Source organism: Pan paniscus, chromosome 3, assembly GCF_029289425.2.
Source record: "Pan paniscus chromosome 3, NHGRI_mPanPan1-v2.0_pri, whole genome shotgun sequence".
NCBI classification, from domain to species: Eukaryota; Metazoa; Chordata; class Mammalia; order Primates; family Hominidae; genus Pan; species Pan paniscus.
This window is the reverse complement of record NC_073252.2, coordinates 150080338-150108253: the sequence shown is the minus strand read 5'-3', so window position 1 is coordinate 150108253 and position 27916 is coordinate 150080338. Positions and strand designations below refer to the sequence as shown.

At 41.4% G+C, this 27916-nt stretch overlaps 1 long non-coding RNA gene across 1 annotated transcript in view; it reads left to right on the top strand.

Annotated features, from left to right (window-relative positions):
* LOC134730213 (uncharacterized) overlaps positions 1-16268 on the top strand; it is a 57443-nt gene extending 41175 nt beyond the window's left edge. Inside the window, exon 4 of the long non-coding RNA XR_010111877.1 lies at positions 15587-16268. This is a non-coding gene — a long non-coding RNA (uncharacterized LOC134730213). The remainder of the gene's footprint in view (positions 1-15586) is intronic.
* Positions 16269-27916: the final 11648 nt, after the last annotated feature.

The following is a 27916-nucleotide window of genomic DNA, read 5'->3' as shown; positions in this document are numbered from 1 at the left end:
CATTAAGGTAATCCTTCTACTAAGGAAAATAAAGCTGGGAGACAGGACCAGAGTACGTGGTGGGAAGAATACAATATTAAACAGAGTGGTCAGGAAAGGCCTCACTGACTGCGAAATTGCTTGGGGATAGGCTGCTGTTTTGAAATCTTTCTACCTCTGCTTCTTCTTTGCCAAGTGTACAAATGATGAGGATAAAGTCAGTAGCCCAAAGCCTTGCCGTCAGCAATCTGTATCTCCAATATAAGTTAACAATTCCTCTTAAATACCCAAATCACAAAAGTCCAGGCCCCACCTGTCAAATCAGCAGGAAGTTTAGACTTCTCTTGGGTTTTTCTCCCAAAAGATTCCTGAGAATCATGGAATGAGTTAGGCTTGTCCATTAATCAGTCCCCTTTTTTGCTACCATCCAGAGAACCAGTTCAAGTCTCTGGAGGCTGGATGTCCAGCCCTCACCCTGGCACAGTGGGCTGTGGGCTCTGCGGTCCAGTTGCTAGTCAGGAGACGTCCTGGTGGCCCCTGATTCATGTTCACGTTCACATCACTGTTCCTGCGGTTCTCTACACATTCACCTTGGTATTAGCTCTCCTTGCCCCTGGTCCAGCATACCTCTTCAGCTTCCAAGTATGGGTCACCTTCCTTATGTAAATTTCCTCTTGGGACTGTATTTTCTTTTAAATAAAAATTGGCCTTGTCCGAGAACTTACTTCATCAGATATAGTCATGTACCTTTGAATGTCTCCTCCTAACTCTGTAAATTTGTGAATGACGTGGGGGGCACAGCCCAGCTCTGTCTGGTGGCACTGGGGATCCAAACGCAGATGAAGCAGCTTGGGAAGTGGCGATACCTTGCTGCTCCCCCAGCGGGGCCAACACAAAGTGCTGTCAGCTACATGGACACCAGTTTGTGTTTGTGTTGTGGCTGTGAAAGGAAGCCATGGCATTGCTTTCCACAAATTCTTACTAAAAAACGGTTTTGTTAATATTTGAAATATTTAAACACAAAAGTACCTACCATTCAGATTTAACAAATTGTTAGCATTTTACCATTTTGCTTAAGACCTTATATTTTTAAAGCAACAGAAACTTGGTATCCTGTGCGCTCTGATTCTATGCAGTTAGTGAGCTTGGATAGTGACGGTTCAGACAGGAAGCTTAGAGAGCAATGCGCACCATTTTATCAGAATCTACGTAGGTCTTGAGTTTCAGGTCGTAAGATTTCAGAGAGTGAGGAGATACCATTTCCTCCAAACAATTCTCTTTCAAAAAAAATCACTGGCCTCTATTCAGTTCCTGAGTAGAGAAAAGAGTTCAAATAGTAAGAATTATAGGTGTTACAGATATAGTTGGGGCCTTTTGTGTGTTCCTCTCAATTTCATTCTCTGCTCCCTCTCCCGTGGCTGCCATTGTCCTGAAGCTGGTAGGTATCATTTCCGTCCATGTTTCCGACTTTACTATATGTGGATATTTTAATAAACAATACATAGTCTTTTGGTAGGGGTTTAAATATTACTTTAACAGTATTATACTATATGCATCATTCTGCAGTATGTTACTTTGTACTTTAGGTTTGCCTGCTGTTGCATGGATACAGTTTTCTTTTTTAAATTCCTATTTCTTCTTGTAGAATTAAATCTTTTATTTGTTTTAATTTAATTTTATTTTTTTGAGACGGAGTCTTGCTCTGTCGCCAGACTGGAGTGCAGTGGCATGATCTTGGCTCACTGCAACCTCCGCCTCCCGGTTTCAAGTGATTCTTCTGCCTCAGCCTCCCGAGTAGCTGGGACTACAGGCGTGTACTGCCACACCCAGCTAATTTTTATATTTTTAGTAGTGACAGGGTTTCACCATGTTGACCAGGATGGTCTCGATCTCTTGACCTTGTGATCCCACCCGCCTCGGCCTCCCAAAGTGCTGGGATTACAGGCATGAGCCACTGTGCCCAGCCAGAATTAAATCTTTTATTGAGGGAACATAAAGGTAGCTCTCTGAGTTTTTGCATCTCTTAAAATGTCTCTATTATGCTTTCACTCAAATGATGAAGTAGATGAGTACAGAATTGTAGATTGACAGTTTGTTTCTTGCAACACTGAAAATATTGCTTTCCTGCCATCATGCATTTCTTGATGTTGATGAGAAGCCTGCTGCCATTTCAATTGTCATTACTCTGTAAGTGACCTGCCTTTTTTGTCTGTTAGCTTTTAAGCTTTGCAGCTTCACAACAATGTGACTAGGTGTGGATTTAATTATTTTGCTTGACATATAAAGTGTGCATTTTCATGCCGAGAACTCATGTCTTTCTCAATTCTGGAAAATTCTTGAATATTCTTAAATATAATTTTTCTGCCATTTTTTTTCTATTTTCTTCTGGACTTCCTGTTAATTATTAATCAGAACTTCTCAGTCTATTCTTGGTAGGCTCTGATTATCTAGTGCTGTACCACAAACCACACCAAAATGTGACTTGAAACAATAATTTATTGTTATTTCTCATGGTTCCATGGGGTGATTGGACTTGGCTGAGTTGTTCTCACTTGGGACCTCTTGTGCAGTTGAGGCCAGATGCCAGCTGGAGCAAAGTCATCCAGAAACTTGACTGGGTTAGACATCCAAGATGACTCACTGGCCCCATGGCTCATGGGCCCAAAATGTCTGACAGTTGATAATCCCATGGGTGGGAGCTCACCTGGGACCATCCATTGGCACACCTACCTGTTGGCTTTCCATGGGTCTTAGTCAGCTCCCCATGTGGCTCAGACTTCTCACAGTATGATTACTGGCTTCTGAGAGGGAGTGTTTCAAGCACCCCGGGCAGAATCTGTCAAGAATTTTTAAGACCTAGCCACAGAAGCCCTAAATATCACCCCTACCACATTCTCTTGGTCAAAAACATCATAAGGCCAGCCCAGATTCCAGAGGAGGGGAGACACTGCCTCTTGACAGGAGAGTAGCCTGTGTGTATGGGGAGAGATGGAATCAATGGTGGCCATCTTTGCAGGAAAGTTACCACACTGTGCCTCTGAAGTCTCCCCTTACTCAGTATTTCTTTGTTGCTGTGTTGTATTCTGCATGAATTCTTCAGTGCTATCTTTCAACTTACTAATTATCATCGTGACTGCATCCAAGCTAGGTTTTATTGCATCTACTGATTTTGTATATTTTATGATACTTCTTGTTTCTGTTGTTTCTAACTAGTTCTTTTTCCTATCCACCTTTTCTTGTTATAGAGTCACCTGTTTTGCTTAATTATGTCTTATTCATTTTTCTATATTTTATTTTTTAATTTATGTTTTTGAACATGCTAACCATAACTATTTCAAATTAATTAATATTCACCAATTTGAGAGGTATTTGTGTGCTAAGATTAGTAAGATTTGCTGATGTTTGGATATGTTGAGAGAGTAGGAGTGTGAAGAATAAAACTCCAAGTTATATGCCTTATTTGGATGAAGTTAGAGACCATGGAAGAAGACCAAGCTTGCAGGAGAAGGTTATAAGTTCCTTCTGAAGCCCTATTAAGGCAGTTGGACAGACCATGATCATAAATGTTAATTTTGACTATGGACTAGGAGAAATATAAATACTCTACAAAGATAGGCTCCAGTTATTGATCCGAGGATAATTCAATAGCTATAATCTCAAGATCTACCTTCATTTATTTATGAACTTATTTAATTCTTCCATATGCAAGTGCATCAATATGCTGTTAGCAACTTTGATAGTCCTTACTTTAAAGTTGCCATTATTTACTTCTAAACATTTTCCTATTTCATCCACTATCATGGACCCAAATCTCTGCTTCAGAAGTATTCTCAGAAATGAAAGTGAGGGAAATGACAGAGAAAGTGAGGGCAGAGATGAATATCAGATCCAAAATTCATCTCTGCCAATTGCTCTATATGTTAGGAGGAAACAACTTCTAGTGCCTTGTTACTTCTTTCTTTCTTTTTTGGAGTGCCTCCATTTATACCTCTGAGTTTCTCTTCCCCTTCACTTTGTCATTTACCTGCCTTGCTTGTTCTGGCCCAGACTGGGAGTCAGAAGAGTTGACTCTGAGCACAGTGAGGTCCAACTTCTGGTGGGATGACAGAGGGGAGGGGAATCCTGCACGTGGGGGGGGGTGAGCCATGCTCCCCTGGATGACTGACACAGCTGGAAGGCAGTTCTCCCCAAGATGTACTGCCAGGGGAGCATGTTTGAGAATGATTGCAGGAGATATTAACATACTTCTTCCCAGACTTATAGGCTAATGATTTTATAATTGAGACCCAGAAGTCTCATCTTTAGTTAATGAAGTGATAGGATGCCTCTTCAAAAGCACTTGGTAAATATTCATTGATGAATGAATGAAGAAACAGACCTAGATAAATTAAGTAATGACAGCACAACAATAGCAGCAAACCCAAAGAGTGGTGACTCTGTGTGCTCTCAGCGCCCGCTGACTAAGGTGTTTTATGCATTTGGAATTCATTACTCCTCACAGTAACTTTATAAAGTGGGTACTTTCTTAACTCCATTTTCAGATGGAAACCTGAGACATGAGCGGTTTCACAGCCAGCAAGTGGCAGAGCTAGGACTCAACACCCTACAGTCTGGCTCTAGCATTTTGGCACTACTATACAACCCTCTCTGCCTAAGTAACCTGTCCAGGTTCCTGCATGGAGATTACTTACAACCAGGTTTGTCTGACATCAGACTATGTGCTTTCAGCCACCATTCTCTACTATTTCCCTGAAGGATCATTGCCTATCAAGGAAGTTTCTTGTGAGGGCACCCTCCAGCTTCAGACTGCTTTATTTAGCTAGTCGATGAATCTTACAAAAGAAAATACAGAGTTAAGAAATCTTAAAACTAACTGCTGGTTGTCATGCAGGGCAAAAAAAAAAAAAAAAGAGAGAGAGATATTTGTTTGACTAAATTTTCTACTCATCCATCTTTCTGGGAAACCAACTAAAGTTATTCTCCAAAAGTCACAACACAAATCTTTAGCAAAATGAGGACTTGCAAAGAGGCAGACCTCAGTATTTATTGTCAAAACAGATGATGGAGGCCACCTACTCCAACCTGCTCATTTCACAGGCGAGAAAGCCAGGCACAGAGAGATTCAGTGTGTCTTATTCTAAGTTATGCACCTGATGAGTGGCGGAACCAAGACTAGAAGCAGATCTCTTGACTCTCTGCTTAACAAACTCTGCGTTATTCCTGTTCAGCCTCAGGTTTCTCTCTGTGCCCTGAGCAGTTAGCATTTCATCCATTCATTATTCAGTCACTTATTCATTCACCCCCCACCCCTCATATATTTACTGAGTGCTTTCTCTGTGCCAAGCTCTATTCTCCGTGCTGGTCTTTGAGTGGGATATAGGAAAGATATAATTTCTGCATCCATGGTGTTTACAATCGACTGAGGGAGACAGTCCCCAGATAAACAAATTAAGAAATAAAAAGAAAATGTCTGGGAGTGAAAACGGCCATGATGAAAGCACGTGTGAAAGAAAGGGGCCTACTGGAGCCCAGGGGACATGAAAGGTCTTGTGGGAGTTGCATTTAAGCCACTTATTGAGTGGTGACAGCGAGGAAGAGCATCCCAGGGCCAAGGCTGGTGGAGGAGCACATGCTAGGAGTGTCTGAAAAGCAGGAAAAAAGGACCATGTGAAGGAGGGAGAGGGGGCTGGGATGCTGAATTTTATGAGTGGACTTGACACAGAATGCCCAGATTAAACACTATTTCTAGGCATATTTTTGAGGTTGTTTCAAGATGAAATTAGCATTTGAATCTGTGGATTCCGTAAAGTAGATCTAGCTCGGTGTGGGTGAGCATCAGCCAATTCCTTGAGGGCCTGAACAGAACAAAAGGCAGAGGGAGGAGAAATTTGCCCCTTTGCTTCCTGCCGTGTACTTGAGCTGGGACATCAGTCTTCTCCTGCCCTTGGACTGGGATTTACACCCTCAGCCTCTGGTTCTCAGGCCTTCAGACTTGGACTGGAATTATACTGTCGGTCTCCTCTCCAGTTTGCAGACAGCAGATCATGGGACTTGATCTGCTCAGCCTCAATAATCACGTGAGCCAATTCCTCATAATAAATGTGTGTGTGTGTGTGTGTGTGTGTGTGTGTGTGTATTTATATACACATACCTCCTATTGGTTCTGTTTCTCTGGAGAACCCTAATACAGAGGTGACCTATTTTGTAGAGCGTGACAGTCCGATCAAAAAGGCTTGTCAAGCCATTAAGAAAGATGATTACAATGCTATATAGCAAGCTGGAAATTGATCACAGTATAATGTGGGAGAAAAAAAGCAGGATATAATTATATGGAAGTCATGACTACAACTCTATGAAAATATTGAAAGGAAAATGATTCGGATGGTCACATAGAATTGGAGGATTATGGATAACGTGGTTTCTTTTTTCCCCATTTCTTTAGTGTTTCCAATTTTTCTCTGTGCTTCATTGCTTAAATTAAGAACTGAAATGGATAAAAATAAACTGTAGCTGATGCTTTAAAAAAAATAACTAGGCTCCAGAGTGTTCTAGATTAGTCTTGAGATACATTTTTCTTAACTTAAATATTTTAAAGTAATATATACATATAGATTTTAAAAATCAAATAGTAGACCCTACCCCTTCCCAACTCCAAGTTACATTCTCCTGAAGCAACCACTTTCAAGTCTTTTGGCTGTTTTTTTTTTTCTTCTTATAGTAATTCTTTTTTTTTTTTGAGACAGAATCTCGCTCTATTCCAGGCTGGAGTGCAGTGGCACAATCTCAACTCACTGCAAGCTCCGCCTCCTGGGTTCACGCCATTCTCCTGCCCCAGCCTCCTGAGTAGCTGGGACTACAGGCACACGCCACCACGCTCAGCTAATTTTTTATATTTTTAGTAGAGACGGGATTTCACCGTGTTAGCCAGGATGGTCTCGATCTCCTGACCTCGTGATATGCCCGCCTCAGCCTTCCAAAGTACTGGGATACAGGTGTGAGCCACTGCACCCGGCCTTCGTACAGTAATTCTTAAATTTTTAAATAACATGCCTCTATTTCTACTGCTTGATTTCCCAACATCCTAGGAATTCTTTTTATTTCTCTACAACTTTAGACTCTACTTTTTCTTAGTTCCCATCTTGGTTTACTTTATTGACTTACTGTTTTACTGGGACATAACTTTTTTAGGAAGAATGCTTGCAAAATAAACTCGCATGTTTGAATAAGCCTTCATTCTATTCTCATATTTGATTGAGAATTTGACTAGGTGTATAACTATAGGTGAGAAATACTTTTTTGTTTAGTTTTTTGAAAGCATCACTCCACTGTCTGTGAGGTTTCACTGTGGCTGTTGAAAGTTTAATAACATTCTCATTTCTAAATTTTTATATATGACCTATTCCCCCTACTCCCTACACCATCTGTTTTAAGTAAGTTCTTCTCTTTATCCCTGCTATATTGGAATTTCACTCAATGTGACTTGTTGTGGATCTTTTTATTATTCATTTTACTTGATACTCAAGGGTCCTTTTCCAACTGAAAACATGTACCCTTAAATATGGGGAATTTGTGTTTAATAATTTTGCTTGGTTTTCTGTTTTCTCCTTTTGGAGTCCCTATTACTTGTATGTTGGACCTCTTGATAGATGTCATATTTTCTTTTCATTTCTCTGTAATTTTCTATCTTTTAAATTCTATTTCCTGAAAGAGTTCTTCTACTTTTATCATCCAGTTCCTTCTATTGAATTTTTAGATGTCTGCTCTGATGTTTCTAATTTTAAAAAACTGTTTCTCTTTCTCCGGATGTTCCATTTTATAACATTTAATTCTTGCTTCATAGATGCAATGTTATCCCCTATCTTTCAATATTAATTATAGTTTGTTACCATTGTAGTTTTCCTCAGTACTTGCCTTGATTCTATTCCCTCCTACTTTCTTTCCCGCCTCCCCCAACAAATTTTTTGTTTTGATGTATGGCCTTCATATTGGGGGCTTTCATCAAATGTCTGTTAACACATGGCCATCTCTTTGCATTTCAGACTGGGACACAAAAGAGATGACCAGAAACTGGGTAGGAGAGGGATAAGGCTTATGGAGAGGAGACTTTCTTCACAATAGGACAAATAGTGGGGACTTGCTGGTTGCATTAGGGAACCCCCAGAAATAAGGGTTCTTAGATTTGGGGGAATGGGGTCAGTCATCAGTCTTTTTCTCCAGAGACAAAATTTCTAATCTGCTTTCTGGGAGTTAGGGTTGGAGTGGTAATAATAATAATAAATATGTGCAGGAATGGGAGAGAGGCTGTCACCGAATCCAGTGTGCTTTCAGTTATGTTTGGTGTTAAGGTTAGACCTCTTTCAACTCAATTTCTCCTGAGACAAAACTTACAGTCTTTGGAATAGAGGAGGACCAGCCGTCTTGCTTAGTATATAGAGGGAAAGAATCCAGGCTCAATTACTCCTTATACAGACTTTTAACCAGTCTTCTAGTTTTCAGCCCCACCCCTCATCCCAGTCTTCTGGTGTATGTGGTGCTTCCAACCTCTAAGGCTTTCCAGGGTCTTATAAAGAGATAATAGAGAAAATTGAGGAAATATAAATGTTATTGGACTAGTGAAAACTATCAATCTACTGATCTGGGAAACAACCCATCTTAGATGAAATTCAGACATTTAAAGAAATTCAGACATTATAGCAGACATTTAAAACCTTAATAGAAAGGATTGGAGATAAACATTGAAGAACTCTTTCAGGAAACAGAATTAAAAAGATAAAAAATTGCAGAGAAAAGATAAGAAAATGTGATATCAATCAAGAAGTCCAATATACAAATAATAGGGGTTCTGAAAGGAGAAAACAGAAAACAGGGAGGGGCAAAATCATTAACCTCTAAGATTACACTGTCATAGACTAACTTGTTGTTGGATCTTTTTATAGGAGCTTAGCAAAGTTCATAAAGCTGAAGCCTAACTCAGCACTTATGCCAATACTTTAATTTGTTACAGTATGTAAATTTTAAGACATTAAAAAGAGTACACCTGCTGTATCTACATGTTAAAAGCCTAATGATAAAATGAATACTAATGAATATACCTTCAAATAAAGAAAAGTAGCACATTACTAATATTAGTGAATTTCATCTAAGATGGATTATTTCCTGGATCAGTAGATGGATACTTTTCATTTGTTCAAGAACATTTACACCTCTTCCATTTTCTTCATTATCTCTGTGTAAGGCTCTATCACACCTTCTCACTTTGGCTTCCAGTTTTCTTAACCTCTCCCTCATATTTCCCACCTTGTCTCTTTATATTTGCTGAATGTATTTTGACAAGGATCTCAGTATATTTGGGCAATAGAGCTTGCCACAAAGTCTAGTCTGTCATACTCCTGGAAATGAAAGTTCCAGGTCTCATCCAGCTTGTCATGTTTAATTGGCATCAGTAGCCTACTCTCATCTCCTTTTCTTTTTCTTTTTTTTAATGTATGTGATTGTAAACGTCTTCAATTCCTTTTCTATCATTTCAGAGGGGTTCCAGGAGAAATATGTGATAAACACTATATGGTTTGGCTGTGTTTCCACCCAAATCTCATCTTGAATTGTAGCTCCCATAATCCCCATGTGATGTGGGAGGGACCTGGTGGGAAGTAATTGAATCATGGGGGTGGTTTTTCCTATGCTGTTCTCATGATAGTGAATAAGTTTCATGAGATTTGATAGTTTCATAAAGGGCAGTTCTCCTGCTCATGCTGTCTTGCCTGCTGCCATGTAAGACGTGTCTTTGCTCCTCCTTTGCCTTCTGCCATGATTGTGAGGACTCCCCAGCCATGTGAAACTATGAGTCCAGTAAACCTCTTTTTGTTTATAAATTACCCAGCCTCATGTATATCTTTATTAGCAGCATGAGAACAGACTAATACAAACACTGTTGTTCAATCTGAAATGTATAAGTGGAAGTTGGTTAGGTGTCTTTTAAAATTGTGCAGCATTGCATTGGGGGGTCTAATATCTCCAAACAAGTAAACTTGTATAGAAGTCTACTGAAATAATCATTTGATATACTTTTGCCTAAGTGAAATTATTGGGACAAATCCCTAAGTGGCATTGCAAGCATTTCCCTTTGGCATCCTAGGTAGGGAACCATCTCGTGGATACAAGGATTCTTTCTGAGACTTATCCAGATGGAAATCTTCACTTCAAAAATAAATCTTTGTATTTCATAACAAAACCTTTAGGAAAAATACATTAGTCATCTTTATTAAAAAACTGAAGAACTTAATTTGATTTAGAGACAAGGAAAGACCAAAATGCTCATGTTAAACCCATTCCTTTCCTTGTCCATGAAGAAAGATTAAGTCTTCAAATGGCCACTTCTTAGTCTGAGTGACTAGAAAATCACTCTATCAGTGAGTGCATAATGATGGCTGGGTAATCACTGGTTAATGAAAAAACTTATTGATTTCACGACTTCTTTGAACTGAACGTCTCTCTGTAAGCCTAAATCTTGGATATGTGAAGTATGAAAGTATTTCGTGACAGGATATTAGTATGGACCAGCTTTATATTTAGACCCAAGCCCTGAACTGCCCCGACACCCCCTATTTCCTTTGTGAGCTAAGAATCTTCCCACAGAGGCCAGTCTGGGTCATCTCTTTCCTGTGATCAGGTAGGGTCCTTCCTGACAAGGCCCTGCCCCCTCCTGGCCTTGACTACCCCTGGGCAGTGGCCCCTGGGGTGGACCTGCTCTCCTGCTCTGACAAGCAGTCATCTGTCTTAGAGCACAGGCTCTAATTACCCCTGCCATTAGCCTGCTTGGCAGGACTGCAGATGTTATTAATGGCGGTGAAATTATCCAATGCCTTTCAAAACTCCAGAGCCACTCGATGTTTGTCCCTGTGACCTCTCACAGCATTTCATTTCTTTGTTCACTTTGCTGCTGTATTGAACCTTAACCTTGAGTGTGAGATAAAAAACAAGGAGGAGAATGTCACTCTCTCCAACGTTCCTTTATTCCCTTCCTCAGCCCCTCACCCCCTACTTATTTGGGGATGTAACCCAGCATCATCCTCACTGCCATGCTGTTTGTCAGCAGGGAGCTCTTGACGGTGTGGATGTGCCATTCTTTCCCGCCTCTACCCATCTCATAGATCTTTTCTCACAAATTATAAAATAACTTGTTGCTCTTTATTAGAAAATCAATATTTTCATGTCTGGGAAAATTAGAAAAATGCAGATAAGCAGAAAGAAGAAAAATAAATCCATACTCTCACCTTCCAGAGATAAAAAATGTTAACATTTTATAGTATATCTTAACAGACATTTTCTATAGGAAGATATGAGATGATACTGTTATAATAATAATCACCATAACTAACATCTATTGGCGCTGTTCAGATTGCTTTGGCATGTATTAATTGATTCACTAAATTGTCTCAAAAACCCTATGAAGTAGGTTTAATTCCTTCCTTCCTTCCTTGCCTCCCTCCCTCCCTCCTTTCCTTCCTCCCTCCCTCCCTCCTTTCTTTCCTTCCTCCCTCCCTCCTTTCTTTCCTTCCTCCCTCCCTCCTTTCTGTCCTTCCTCCCTCCCTCCTTTCCTTCCTTCCTTCCTTCCTTCCCTTCCCTTCCCTTCCCCTTCCTTCCTTCCTTCTCTTTCTTTCTTTCTTTCTTTCTTTCTTTCTTTCTTCTTTCTTTCTTTCTTTTTCTTTCTCTCTCTCTCTCTCTTTCTTTCTCTCTCTCTCTCTCTTTCTTTCTTCCTTTCTTTCTTCTTTCCGACAGAGTTTTGCTCTTGTTGCCCAGGCTGGAGTGCAATGGCACAATTTTGGTTCACTGCAACCTCCACCTCCTGGGCGCAAGCGATTCTCCTGCCTCAGCCTCCTGAGGGATTACAGGCACCCACCACCACGCCCAGCTAAATTTTTGTTATTTTTAGTAGAGATGGGGTTTTGCCATGTTGGCCAGGCTGCTCTCAAACTCCTGACCTCAGGTGATCCACCTGTCTCAGCCTCCAAAAGTGCTGGGATTACAGGCGTGAGCCACTGCACTTGGCCGAAGTAGGTTTAATTTCTATTGCCATTTTGCAGGTAAGGAAACTGAAGCAGGGAGAGATTACAAATATTGCCGAAAGCCTCGTAGCTATTGAAGTGGAAGAAGTGGGAGCTGAACCCAAGTTGTCTGCCTCTAGGCTCTGAATTCTTCAATAATATATTATCATCTAACCTGCTTTTTCAATTTCACAAAGTCTAAATATCTTTCTTTGTTACTCTTAATCCACCACATGATTTCAAATAATTATGAAGACTTAGTAGAATATCAAAATATGAATATGTTGAAATTTCTTCAACCAAACTTTAGGACAGTTTTCTTTTTCTTGTATTTACTCTTATTTTATTTTTTGCTATGATAAACAACACCTAAAATTTTTTTTAATGAGATAATTCCTTCAGGAATTTGGCTATAGGGAAAGCAAAAATAAATAGACAATGTAAACAATGTTCAGTTTATTTCACACTTGCAAATGAAAGCTTCATGTACTCCTTTGTTCAATTCATTATTTCTAAGAGATATTTGTCTACTTTTAAAAATGTTAATAATTATTGAATATTTTCTATGTGTCAGCCACACCTTATTTGTGCTGGTTAATTGCTGATATTTACTCACAAGTAATTCAGGCTCAAAATGAGATTCTGGTAAAGTCAGAGAGGAGGAAAGGAGAAGACTTTCTGGATGTCTCTGCCCCTGTAACATCCTGCCTTTTTCCTAGGTATTCCCAACTGAGCATCGGTTTTTTCATTTCCTTTTCCTTCCCTCCCTCCCTCCTTCCCTCCTTCCTCCCTCTCTGTTTCTTTCTTTCCTGAGCCTGAATATTCTGTCTTTTCCCTTAGCTGGAAACAGCTCAACTGTTGACTATCCAGAAACCCTAATGTAGCTTTAATCTAATTCCTGTTCTGGAAGGACATTTTTGGCATACCATTTTGTCTCATCTGAGTGATAGACTAGGTCTATATTTGGCCAGTTAATCCACCACAGCAGAGTCTCTTTGGAATTTTTAGCTGATTGTCAGCCGGTCTATGTAAAATGTATTTGAATTGACCTCTGGCTGATAGGATAGACTAAATATCTTCATAACTTCATAATAGGTCCATTCTTCCATGATTCAGAGTACAAAGCCAGGGCCCAGGCAAGTCACTGATTGAATAATATGTAGACAGAGACCTTGTTTATTAACTCATTTTTCTACTCCATGTAATGATGCCTAGCACACAGGGAGCATTAGACATGTATTTGTAAAGTTGAAGAGGAACTCCCAGGAGATCTGGGTTCTAGTTTCAGTTCCACTACAGATTAGTAAAACTAGTTAGTAGCTGTTGGGGTTAGGCTTATTATTAACCACTTTGCCCCTCAAGTGCTGCATACACATTACCCGCTTAGGAACTCTTGGCAATCCAATGAAATAACTCCTGAAGCTCTGTGATTTCCACAGAAGAATTGTGTTCTAGGTTCTTAAGGTATTAACTTTCAAGAAAGAGTAAAAAAATATTGACACTCTTTCTTATTTTGAAAGCTATGGAATTTAATTCCAGGATATTGCGCACGGCAAACAGGTGACCTCTTAGATGTTTCAGCTTCCCCCGCCCCATTTTGACATAGATTGCAGATGAAATTTTCATGTAGGATCCCTTCCCATGAGTGACCTAATATGGGAATTACGGGCTATGACAAGGATGAGAGAGGCTGTGGGATTCTGTACCATTCCTAGTCCGCTAATATAACCCTACCCTTCTCTCTCACTTAAGAAAACACATTAGTTAAGACATATTTCAAAACTACCACAATAAAACTGTGGGGTAGTGGTGCAGGAATAGACAAACTAACCAAAAAATGGAATATGCACCTGGACACCCAATCATGTATCCATGGGAAACTGGTATATAATAGAGCCATTTCCCAAATCCGTGGGAGGAAGCTGGATCACTTAGTGAATAGTGTTGGGATAAATGACTCACTATGGAAAAAACCAAAGCTGGATGCCTACCTCTCCATATAGACAAAAATAAATTTCAAATGGACTAAGGACGCAAGTATGACGGGAAAAGACACAATTCTTACAGAAGAGTCTATAGGCATCTATCTTTGTGGCTTTGTAGTTTTCTGCACATTTCTTAATCAATACCCAAACAACATAAACCATAAGGGGAAAATTGATGGGTCTGACTATCTGAAAAATTAAAGATTTCGGTTCAAAACAGTTAACCTGCCTCCAATGGCATGGAGAAAGATGTTCACAGTGTCTAAAATCGATAAGGAATTGATGACCCAAGGAACTCCTGCAGATTGGCAAAAAAAGGATTGGAAACTCACATAAGAGCTACACAGGCAAAGGATATGGGCAGTTTGTAGAAGGAGAAACCCAAATTGCTATTAAGCATGTGAAGAGATACCCACTTCACTGGTAATCAGAGAAATGCAAATTTAAATTATAACACGATCCACTTTAAAATAATTAGATTGACAGAAATTGGAAACCTTATTAATATCAAGTGCTGAAAGGGATGTGGGGAAAAGAGAGCCCTCTGACACTGCTGGTGGGAGTGTAATATCCTATGCTTCGGCAATCCCACTCCTAGTGCAGCCCCCAGAGACAGACATGCACAGATCTGTGAGGGGACATCTCCGTGGGTGGTCCTTGCAGCACCATCTATGCGTGTGTGTGTATGTGTGTGTGTGTGTGTGTGTGGTAGAGTCAACCAAGGTGTTCATCCCTAGGGCAATGGAGGAAGCAACTGTGCTGGATGCAAGGCAGTCAGCATTAATGATTAGATTTCAATATAACAGCAAGGAGATATTCCAAAAAACAGAGCTGGATGAAAAAAGTAACAGAGAGAATGAGATTTATAGCCCATTGCCTTTTGTAAATTAGATATTAAACATGCACACACAAAGTAATACTATATATTATTCAAGGATGTCCGTATAGCTACATAAAGATAGGAGTAAGGGGATCTGGAGGAGGGGGAATGAGAGTGGGATGAGCGAGTTGGAGGGAAAACAACAACGGCACTTTTGAAGGGCATTTGATGAATCCATGAGTGTACCATGCACTAAAGAGTAGAATTAATTCAACTCTGTGGATCTGTGGTCCAAAAGACAGGAAAAAGAAAGTAAAATTAAATTGGAATGTGGGTGAATGAGAGGTATCCTCATGGTAATAACCCTGAAATATTGCTTATAGTCTGTGTAATAAATCATTGATAAATTTCAATTCTCCATTATTTGTAATAGTTTACTTGCAACACTTCCCAGCTGTCAGGACCCCTGGGGCTGAGAGCCCTAATGGGAGCTGTTTGTGTTCATAGTTCTTTGCCTGACATAATGCTACAGAGGTGAACTTAGCCACAGAAACTAAAAGAGGCAGCCTCAATATTCAAGGAGCAATTGGGAGAAAGACTTGGAAAGGGTTTGCAATTACTGTTCCATAAAGACCTAGTCTGAATACCTCTTTATCCATATTTTATTTCCTCCATCTAATATTTAAAGTCTTCCCGTTATATTTGTTGAATGAAAAGCAGAAATCTAAATAGCTCTAACATTATTTCCCTAATTCCCACAGCCTGCACTGCTCAGATGTCAGTCTCTAAATTCCTAACACAAATGAACAGAAGACAAAATCATTTGCAGGATTCTGAAATGAAGTTTTTCAGCGGAACACAGAGAAACAGTTAAATTTTGCAAAGCTGTGAAACTGGAGAGGGGGCTGTCCTCCAAATCTACCAACCAGAGACCTGGAAGGAATTACTTGCATGAGATTCATTTCTCTCTGTCTTTCTCTTTCTCCCCTCTCCCCGCCTATCTGCACCAAACTCACCTGTCAATTTCATCAGCGATACTTGAATGGATTTTCTAACCTGCCCTACTCCAAATTGATCAGTTAATTAAGTTGATCTCTACAAGACTGTTAAAGAAGCAGGTCTTTTTCCTTTCATGTTATGCAGTTCCAAGTAAACTCCCTTTACTCTGGTATCCTTATCAGAGGCACACATCACAGGAAGTGGAGCATTCCTTATGAATATCTTAATCTGCACACAAATAGATTTTTTTCAATGTGAATTTGGATTTCTAAAAGCACACTTACTGCAAGTACATTTTGCAGCCTCTTGTTTCCAGATCAGAATTGAGTGATTTTCTATTATTTATTTATTTATTATTTGTCACTTTAAAATATGCAATTCTTGGGATCATGCAGAATTGCTGTATATTTGCTTTGAAGATTAGAATAAAACTGGTAGATAATGTGGATGTCTCTTGTGATCAATGGCTGTGAGGCAATGTGTGTGGCTTTGGCCGCCGAGTCTCTAAGTGAGGTCACTCCTCGGATCTGAATGTGTGTGCGCATTGTTGATAACTGGAATTAGTTTAGGAGGAAGTGAGACCAGTGTCCTGGGTACTAACGCCCTCTGAGGGGTTTCCAACCACTTGCAGGCCATTATCTCATTAGTTCTCAAAATACCCCAGTGAGGAGGAAAGGAAGGAAGACCCTAATGGAGTAATGAAATGGTAGAAAGCACTTTGCTAATGTAGCCATCACTTCCTCCTCACCTGCCCCTAATCCCTAAGCCCGGATGCAGAAACTGAGGCAGAGGGAGCTGAAATTGCTGACCCGAGACCCCTGGAGAGTCAGCAGCAAAAGGAAGACCGGGATGCTGCTCCTCAGCATGCTGATGGAACTTTTTTTTTTTTTAAAGAAATGCTTAAATAAGGGCTAAATCGCTCACTTAAGATAACAGCAACCTTTTATTTCTAAACCAACACGGGGTGTGGATAGCTGGGAAGTCAAAAATGTGCTGAGAAGAGGGGTAGGCACTGGGCCAAGATAAAGCTGTCGACAGGCTCTCAGAAGTGGCCACTTCGGGGTGCAGCTGGGCTCTTCTGCCGATTCAGTACTTTGCTGATAAGTACAGTTCGATTTGGTTCACATCTTTATAGACACACACACGACACATATTAAACTGACCTCGTCTGCTGTAACTCCTCAGGTGTTTCACCAAGGCCTTTGAGGCTATTTTCTTTAAGAAAAGTCTTGATAAAGACTTTCGTTTTCAAAGAAGATGGTTTGGTTTAAGTTTCTTCCCTGCTTTGAAATGATGAGCCTACATCTCCTTGGAAAGTGCTTTGAGAGTCATCTAACAGGACACTTCTATTTGTTTTCTTTTTTTATTCAAGGGCTTTATCGTACGGCTCGCAGTGACCATCAGTACACCATGCGGGCCCTGGGCTCCTCTCCGAGGTCCCCTGGGTTCCTCTGCTCTGTTTTCATGGTCTTTAAGCTTCCTCCTCTAGGATCTAGGAAATCTTTTTTCTTTGGGGAAGTGGGGACTAAGGTAGAAATGGCTGGTAAGACATAGGTCAAGGGAATAAATCTTTCATTGTGGAATTGCAGGCATGTGGGATAATTTGTGAGAAGAGGGAGTTTTATGACACTCCACCAGGCAGCCTACTTGGAAAGGTCAACCCTACCAGGAAAAAGATAGCATCACTCTTGAAAAACCCAGATGCTATTGTTTCCCCTGAGAGTCAGCCTACTCAACACTTCTTAAAAGTCGAGAATGTGAATGAATACATGGGATTCATTCATTCGTTCATTCATTTATTCAACAGACACCAACAATGAATAAGTAATAGCCCCTTATATCAGGGAACTCACAGACATATAGACAAATTATTGAAGGTCAGGGTAGTCATAAGAAGGATAATAGAGGGAGATTTAGAAAGCCAGGATTTCTGGCATAAAAGTGGAAGTATTCAATGAATTTACAGACAATCAAAATTCAAGAAGACATTTATAGGCCCTAGGTCCTAGGTGAAACTGGCAGGGAAATATTTAACGGAGATAAATATATGATCCAGCGAAGGTATAAAAAGACCAATGGATAATACTTAATGGAGATAAATACAGGATCCAGCATAGGTGTAAAAATACCCATGGGATAATAACAAGATTGGAGATACCGCCATATGATGTGGTTGGCAAGGACATAGACTGGTGGGTCAAGTCCAATCATGGCCCCGCCATTACTTCTTCCATGACTGTGGAAAATTTTCTTCACCTCTCTGTGCTTCAGTGTCCTCATCTATAAAATGGAAGCAATAATAGGTCCTACCCAAAAGCATTGTTGGAGGGATTAAGTGAAATGATACCTTTCAAGTTCTTAGGAAATTGCCTGGCAAAAACATCAGCACTCAGTAAGATCTAACAAGGATTATTATTACTCACAAAGGGTTCTTTTAGAAAAGAAAAAAGAAAGATCCCAGACTTTTAATTTATAGCTTGCCCAGCTGCAGTCAGCAGTTCTCTGATAAGCTCATTGGGTTGTACGCTGGTCTCCCAAAAGGGCAGGAGGCAGCATGCAACTCACTACTTTATACACCGTATTCTGTCCAAAAGAAAAAGGTGTCATCCTGGGGTTTTCTATAGGCAAGAAGAGAAAATCTGAATACGGTTGGACACCTACTTAAGCCATTAGGGAGGCAAATATCAATAGGGCCAGAGACAAAACAGGCCCACTGTGCACTTCTGTGGTATGTGACCCTACAAGAGAGAACCTTTCCTGATAGTGAAAAGCTCTCAAAAATGAACTCAGTCTCTGCAACCACGACAGTCTCCGAGAAGGGAGGAAATTTGGAAGTATTTAAAGAAGCCAAAGTAGCTGTGATGGACTTAATGAGCTCAGGTTTCACAAAGACTTTTGCAGAGAAAAAACACACAACCAAGAATGATTACAAGAGGTATATCGGGAAGGTGAAAGTCTAAAATGAGCTGAGGCATGCAAAAAACTTCTAAAGACAACAAAAAGGACTTAATGAGGTTCCAGACAAGAAGCTCAGGGAAGACAGTGGCAGATCTAGAGCTTGGAATTGATGGTGAAACTGTAGCTGGGCAGTCTGGAGAGGGCAGAACTCTGCAAGACTTCCTTTTGTCTGTTTTCTCCAACAGGGAGAATGGTAGAACAGAATGCAAAGAAAGAATGAGCACTGGCCAGTGACATGGAAGCCAGTGAGCTTTGTTCTTTTTGAGACAGAGTCTCACCCAGGCTGGAGTGCAGTGGTGCGATCTTGGCTCACTGCAACCTCTGCCTCCTGGATTCAAGCAATTCTCCTGCCTCAGCCCGCCGAGTGGCTGCGATTACATGCACATGCCACCATGCCTGGCTAGTTTTTGTATTTTTAGTAGAAGATAGGGTTTCACCATGTTGGCCATGCTGGTCTCAAACTCCTGACCTTGTGATCCGCTCACCTCAGCCTCCCAAAGTGCTGGGATTACAGGCATGAGCCACCGTGCCCAGCCCGCCAGTGAGCTTTTAAGAAGCATGTGGCTGCTCTTAATGAGTTCAGATCTCTGGAATAAATTAATGATGTTGCAAGGTACTGAGGCAATTCGCAAATCAGATTCTCAGTCATTGCTTCTTGAAATTTAAAGAATCTTAGGGAAATGAAGATGTGCTGGGGAAAAAAAATGCCCATGAGCACATCTCACCATTTTTCGAGATGGAAAACCAGTTCATTTTACAGGCTACAGATAGTTAAGCATGTTGTCCAGCTTGCACAGGAATTGATCTTGGAAGGGTTAATTGTTGAGCACTTTGTGGAGAATGTGGGGACCATGAGCACATGGCACAGGCTGACAAGGAACAGGTCGCACCAGGCTGATCTCAATTCTTCTCTTCTTCCTCTTTCTTTTTCGTTGGTGCTCTTGGGACCAGAGTCCTGAGAGGACAACTGAACTGTGTGTTTGGATTCCTTCCTTCCCTTCCTTCCTTCCTTCTCCTTTGTTTTTCTTTCTTTTCTTCTTTTTTATTTATTTCTTTTCTTTCTTGCTTGACAGGGTCTTGCTCTGTTGCCCAGGCTGGAGTTCAGTGACATGATTACAGCTCACCGTGCCTTAAACTTCTGGGCCCAAGCAGTCCTCCAAACTCAGCCTCCCAAGAAGCTGATATTACAGGTATGCGTCACCATGCTTGGCTAATTTTTCTCTACTTGTAGAGACAGGGTCTCCTTATGTTGCCCAGGCCGGTCTTGAACTCTTGGGCTCAAGTGATCCTCCTGACTCAGCCTCCCAGGGGTTACAGGCATGAGCCATCGCGCCCAGCCTTGTGTTTGGATTTCAACAAAGCATTTGATAGTTCTCTCAGGATGTTGTTGAAGGTAAGAAAAATAAAAATAGGATGGTTCCCAAGTAATTAAAAAACTTGGGAACTGCTTGAGTGGCTGTACTTAATGGTTGTGATCATGGAAACTCTCAGCCCACAGGGGCGTTTCTAGTGGTGAAAAAAGCTTTTTTTCCCCCTGGTCCAGTCACATATTTTGCTGTTGTTGCTGTTCATGATTACTACTTATTACATGCCCACTACGTGTCAGACGAGATGTGATATATACGTATATAATATCATTTAATTGAATTTTTATAAAACTGTGGGATAGATATTATGTTATAGAAAGGTTAAATAACTTTCCTGAAGGTACACTGAGATGAAGGCAGAGACTGGGGATTTGAGCCCTAGAACCCAAAGTCATTGCTCTTTCCTTTATACCAAAGGCTCAAAAGCTGAATTGGCGGGAGGAGTGGTGAACAAGGGAAATGAGATCATCAGGACCCAAAATGATATCATCAGGGGCATACACTGAATCCAAACAAGAAAATTTAACTTCCTGCCCCACGGTGTTCCCGTGTAAGTACAGGATGGAATAGACATGGTTTATTATGTGAACAAGACTTAGTTGACAGGAATCTGAATCTAAGACAATAGTGTTCTGTGGCAGCCAAAAAACAAAACAAAACAAAAACTCCAACTAATTAGATTTTAGTCCACCTTGAGAGCATAGCACAGCTACAATGAGATTTGGACAAAGAAAACAGAAAAAGGTCTATGTCTGCTGTTTGGGGCCATTAGTGTAATGTTGATGGATTAAAGAGAGAAGGCAGAATTCCTCACCCCAATTTTTTGTCTGTCTTTATTTTCAGAAAAACACTAGGACTACAAAATGTACACCAACTGCTGGTGAGAGAGAAATGTGGGGTTAGAGAATGCTGTTAGCTGCTATTTCCCAGAACTACTCTTCGATAGGGCTGTAGAGAGAGTTCCAGGGGAAAGCAACCAACAACCACATCATATGCAAACAAGGGAAGGAGCCAGGGGTTTTGGGCTGGGAGGAGAAGGCTTTAGAGGCCATCTCAACTGGTCTTCTCACACTGAAAGTTCCATCAAAAGTACAAGTCTGCTAATTCTCCAGAACACTGGCTTTCAAAGCTGCTTGGCTGTTACCTACAGTAAGAATTATATGTCATATCTCAATGTAGAATATGTGTAAACACCCATATGTAACTGAAATAAGCATTCCAGAAAATATTATTGACCCTACTGTGTTCAGTTTACTTTGATATTTTCTGTTCTATTCTATTCTATTCTATTCTATTCTATTCTATTCTATTCTATTCTCTTTCTTTTTTTTTTTGAGATGGAGTCTCACTCTGTCCCCCAGGCTGGAGTGCCACGGCCTGATCTTGACTCACTGTAAGCCTGCCTCCTGGGTTCACGCCATTCTCCCGCCTCAGCCTCCCGAGTAGCTGGGACTACAGGCACCTGCCACCACACCCAGCTAATTTTTTGGTATTTTTAGTAGAGATGGGGTTTCTCTGTGTTAGCCAGGATGGTCTCAATCTCCTGACCTTGTGATCCGCCTGCCTTGGCCTCCCAAAGTGCTGGGATTACAGGCGTGAGCCACCGTGCCTGGTCCTCTATTCTATTCTTTCTATCCTATTCTATTCTTTTTCATTGAAAAAAAATGCCCATCAAGACCCATTCAATTCATTTTCTGACTTATTAATGGGTTGCAACTCATAGTTTAAAGATTGTTGCCCTAAGGCCTAGAGCTAGAACCCACGGATGGAAGCTATGAGTGCCAGCTATTGCTTCAGGTTCACAAAGAACTTCTATCAAGCAGAGGGGGCAAAAGATGGGATAGTTTTCCTCAGGAAGCAGTGAGTTATTACTTCTTGCAGTATTCCAGCATAGGCAGAATGAAGGCATGATGAGAGCAGTGCAGGAAGGAGTCACATGTCAAATGGGGACTGAATTAAATAATCCACATGGTCCTTTCCATTCCTGAGACATGACGGTAGTATTAGTGGGATTGGCTGCTAAGAGGTTTCTGCCCTTTTAGGCTATGCTGTCAAAAGCACAGTGTACACCTCTTCAGAGGTGAAAGCGGAGTTTATTTATTTATTTATTTATTTTAGAGACAGGGTCTTGATATGTTTCACAGGCTGGACTTGAAATTCTGGGCTCAAGCAATCCTCTTGCCTCAGCCTAGAGGGACTGCAGGCATGCGCCACTGTACCTGGCTGGAGACATATTTTTGAAGTCATTCATTTATTTGTTTATCCAACAAACGTTCATGGCATATCTAGCACAAGCCAAACACCAGGCTAGGCTGTGGGGACATAATATTGACACAGCCCATGTCTACTGAAGCTTACTATTTGGTGAGGAAAAGACAATCATTCAACACATACTTTTTGGTGCCAACTATCTGCCGGCCACTGCTTTCGAAGCTGGGCTTCTATCAGGGCTTCCATGCAAAATCCACAAAATCCCTGCTCTCATGGAGTCTGCAGATTATATACAACAAGCACACAAATAATCAGTTCTGATTGTGGTAAGGACAGAGCACCTGGAGAGGGTAGCAGCCTAGTGCAAGAGTCAGGGAAGTGTTCCTGAGGAAGTGGCATTGAGACACCCGCCTGAAAGGTGAGCACTTCGGGGAGAGTGGGCTGGAAAGCAGGAAGGAACCTTTTCAGGCAGAGGGAAAAGCCAGCATCTGAGGACTGGAAGGAAAGTGAAGCTGGCTGGGGTTAGAAGGGGAGGGAAGGAATGGACCCCACAGGATCAGGAAGTGGGATTTGATCCTCAGAGCAAGGGGAAGCCGTTAGAGGAATACACAGAGATAGAGAGAGATCTATGGATACAGAGAGGATGGATTTAAGAGATATGCAGGAGGCAGCATCAGCATGACCTGGTGAAGGAGGTGAGCTGGGGGAGGGGATAAGGATGTCCCCCTCTCTGTGTGTTCTGCCTTGAGCAGCTGATGGTAATGGTGATGGGGGCTGAGGAGAGAGAAGCAGTCCAGTTCAAGGAGATGCGGAGCAGAGGGGAAGGAGTGATGGGGTGGGGGGATGGGGGGAAGATGAGGTCAGTCTGGGACATCTTTGCTCATGCAGCTTCCTTAAAATGCAGTCTCCTTAAAATATCACCATCCCACTTGTCTGCTGGGAAAACACCTGTCTGTCCTCTAACACTCCAAGAGGCACGAAGCCTTTCTCAGCCCCACTCCTTACCAGACAGAAGCGGTCATGTCCCAGTTTTTATCCCTATTCTCTCCTTACCAGGTTCTGTTGCTGCCTCCACAGCACATCATTGTATTTATTTGTTTGCCTGTAACAGTAACGATGCCCATTGAGCATTTACTGTGGCCAGGCACGGTTCCACACCCTTTACACATATTGCCTCATTTAATCCTTCCAACAGCCCTCTAAGGTCCATACTATGACTATCCCCATTTCACAGATAAGGGAAACTGAGGCATAGGCAGTTTAGATAACTTGCCTAGTGAACATGGCACTGCTAGTAAGGGTGGAGCTGGGATTCAAGTCCAGGTCGTCTGACTCCAGGGTGTGGGATCTTTACCACTGTGTGCATCCTTTGTTTTCTACCAGATCGTAGACCCTTGAAGTTAGAAACCACTAAATATTGTTAATACTACCTTTTTTTTTTTTTACATCCCCAGTCCCCTGCATGACACTTGGACCTTAATAGGCCCTTAAAAAGTTGTTAGGATGGGTAAATGACATAACATTATTAACACATTTGAAGAGGGATTAGGATTGCCTATAGAACTCTAAAATTAGGGGTTGTTCTGTAAATGGACAGATAGTAAATATTTTAGGCTATGCAGGCCATATGGTCTCCGTTACAACTACTCAACCCTGCTGCTGTAATGCAAAAATAGACAGACAATATGAGAAGAAATAGATGTGGCCGTGTTTCAATAAAACTTTATAGATACTAAAATCTGAATTTTTTTTTAAGACAGGCTCTTGCTCTGTTGCCCAGGCTGGAGTGCAGTGGTGCCATCTCAGCTCACTGCAGCCTCTGCCTCCTGGGTTCAGGCAATTCTCCTGCCTCAGCCTCCTGAGTTCCTGGGATCACAGGCCTGTGCCACCATGACTAGCTAATTTTTATATTTTTAGTAGAGATGAGGTTGTGCCATGTTGGCCAGGCTGGTCTCGAACTCTTAGCCTCAAATGATCCACCCGCCTCGGCCTCCCAAAATACTGGGATTACAGGCATGAGCCACCGAGCCTGGCTGAAATTTGAATTTTATATAGTTTTCATGGCATGAAATATTCTTTTTAAAATGTAAAATGTTTTCACATTATAAAAATGTAAAACTATTCTAGAATATAAAAACCATTCTTAGTTTATAGACTGTATAAAAACAGCCTTCAGAGTGGATTTGGTCCATGGGACGTCGTTTGCAGACCCCTGCTCTAGATAGCAGGCCTGAAGCCTGTGAGTGGAAGTGGCTTTTGGTTGCCAGAAGCATCAGCTGGAGAGAGAGGCCCATCAGTAGGAAGGGCTGCCGGGTGCCCTGGGAAGCTGCTTTCACCAGAGATTTCAAAGCCAGTGGGCCCGGGAAATATCTGGGGTGATGCAGAGGGGATTCCTGCTGGAGGGGTGGGGACAGGGGTGAGATACAAGGTGACCTTGAGGTAAAGTCTTTTCCTCTACTTTATAAGATTCCATGTGGCAGCTTCCTGGGCTTTAGAATAAAACCATAAGAGCTGAACTGATTGGAGGGAAGGTCGTTCAGAATTAGTAAAAAGTCTGAGTTATAAAACGGTTTATAAGAAATGATGCTTCATTGCATTCAAGGACATTCAGCAATCAAACGAACACTTAACAAAGGGCTGTCAATAACCCATTTGAATTGCACTTTGTATTTTTCAAAGTGCTTTCCAGTACATTATCTCCACTGATCCACCCAGGCACCCTAGGAGACAGGCAACCCCATTTACAGGTGAGGTCAGGATGTACCCCGCCTGGGACAGCTCAGAACCAGGTCTGTGCTGCTCCCTGCAGCCCCCATCGACCTGCTGAGGGCTAGATAAAAATGAACTTTATATTTTATTTCAAGGGGATGTTACAGAGCTTAAAGAATCTCATTTATATTTGTATGAAGAATAAACATTCCTGACTGAAGCTTATTTTTAATCCCTGAGAATCTGCTAGAAACATGGCCACATACCCAGATTAGCATGTTGAATTTGAGAAACCATATTAATTTAAATAGAGCAAGAGTTCACTGAAAACTGACAAGCTAGAATACTGGTTTTCACCCTGCTCCCTCCCAGCAGGATGGAAAAGGAGTTTCTGCTGTGTTACTTCACATGGGCAGGGGAATTTGGCATAAAGGTAAATGCCAGTCCTTCCTAAGTCTGAAGGATCAGAAATACATTTTGAATTAGAAAGGTTTCTCAGAGTCTAAAACTCATCCTGGTAAATTTGTAGTTTAGAGAAATCAGAGAGAGAGACTCTGACACAGGAGGAAATCAAATCCAATTGCCTTGAGGTGGTTTCCTTCCTCCGAATTGGAGAAAGTGTGACTTGGGGAAACATGAGACACAGCCAGCCAGTGTGCCCTGGTGATGTGGGGGAGAAACCTCCCCCTCCCCAACTTGGGACTCAGCATTTCCCTGCCAAATTGGGCTTTGGCACAGCTATGGACGCCTTGGCAAACTTTTTCGTTTCCCAAGAGCAACTTCCTGGTTCTTAATTAGGCCTTTTATTCCTAGATGTCTATATTTAACTGTGCTCCGTAAATGCTAACCCCTTTTGGATACTGCCAAGAACTTCAGGGAGGAGGCAGTGGAGTCTAGACGGGGCAATTATTCAGATAACTAAGCCCCCAGATCTTATTCTTAAAGACCCTACAAGGAAATCTTCAGTTATGGAGTGATGCCTTCCTGAATTAATTAAGTAACTACTCCACACCTTCTCTCATTTTGCCCAGGGAGACAGAGAGCAAACACTTAACCCATGGGAGGATACGGGCCAGCGCTGTAAGGGTTTCCCCCACGAACTTGGCGGGAAAGAGGATGGAGGGGAAACAATGGACTGAAAAAGAGGCCTAGAGAAAGGCCCTCGACTGTGCACAAGGAAACTGCAAGACTGTTCATTCTGCCCGTTTGTAAAAAAGAACTGAAAACAACCGAAATGCTCTCACAGGAGAAATGGATCAATAAATTGTGGTACATTCCTACAGTGGAATACAATTTAGCAGTGAGAAAGTGAACGAGTTACTTACATCGATGAGGATGAATCTTAAAAACATATTGCTGAGCTTAAGGAAGCAAGTTTCACAGGATACCTGTAATATGAAAACATTCGTAAAAATATAGCGTAAGGATTTAAAAATTCATGGCAATTAAAAAAACTCAACATATCATCTTCTTTTTCTTTTTAAAGGAAAGAAAGAAAATGCATGCTCAGGCCATACCCTAAGTTCAGGGGAATGGTTACCTCTTAGGAGGGAAGCAAGGGAGTGAATCTGAGGAGGCCTGACTGTGTTGGGCTAACTGTAATGTTTAATTTTTTAACTGTAATGTTTAATTTTTACTCATGCTATTGTCAGAGATCCTTTTAGTATACCTGAAATAGTTCATTAAAAAGTGAAAGGGGGATAGAGGAGAGCTGGGTTGCTGTTTTTTCCATGGGATCAGTTGACCCTTTCAGGGAAGCAAGAATGTTTATGGGACAGCATTGATGGACAGTTCAAAAAACAAGACTCCAGAACCAGTTCTGCATCTCTCAGGATCCAAGTGATCATCAGTGAGCCATTCCCTTTCCTGGGTCTCAGGTCGCTGGTCTGTAATGGCAGGGCTTCCCGGCTCTTTCCTGGAGTCCAGCTGCCTTTGTTTCTGGAAGTCGTCCTAGGAAGGCAGCCTTGCTGGGGAGTTGGCCCCTGCTGTTGGCAGCACCGTGGTGATGGTGAGTTAGCCAAGCAGCAGACCCTACCGCTCACAGGGCAGCATGGGGGAGGGAGACTTATAATTACTGAGCTGGGTTAAAAATTTGCTTATGTGACCCTTGGAGCCTTGCAAAATGAGCGTGGGAAATAATTACATGGATCAAGAGAGGTTCTTATCTTAAAACTTTCATTATGGAAAACTTTGAACATACATAAAATTAGATACTATTACTCCTATTTTAAAAAATATCCTTCATCCTACCATGATCAAGTGGGCTTCATCCCTGGGATGCAAGGCTGGTTCAATATACGCAAATCAATAAATGTAATCCAGCATATAAACAGAGCCAAAGACAAAAACCACATGATTATCTCAATAGATGCAGAAAAAGCCTTTGACAAAATTCAACGACCCTTCATGCTAAAAACTCTCAATAAATTAGGTATTGAAGGGACGTATTTCAAAATAATAAGAGCTATCTATGACAAACCCACAGCCAATATCATACTGAATGGGCAAAAACTGGAAGCATTCCCTTTGAAAACTGGCACAAGACAGGGATGCCCTCTCTCACCACTCCTATTCAACATAGTGTTGGAAGTTCTGGCCAGGGCAATCAGGCAGGAGAAGGAAATAAAGTGTATTCAATTAGGAAAAGAGGAAGTCAAATTGTCCCTGTTTGCAGACGACATGATTGTTTATCTAGAAAACCCCATCGTCTCAGCCCAAAATCTCCTTAAGCTGATAAGCAACTTCAGCAAAGTCTCAGGATACAAAATCAATGTACAAAAATCACAAGCATTCTTATACACCAACAACAGACAAACAGAGAGCCAAATCATGAGTGAACTCCCATTC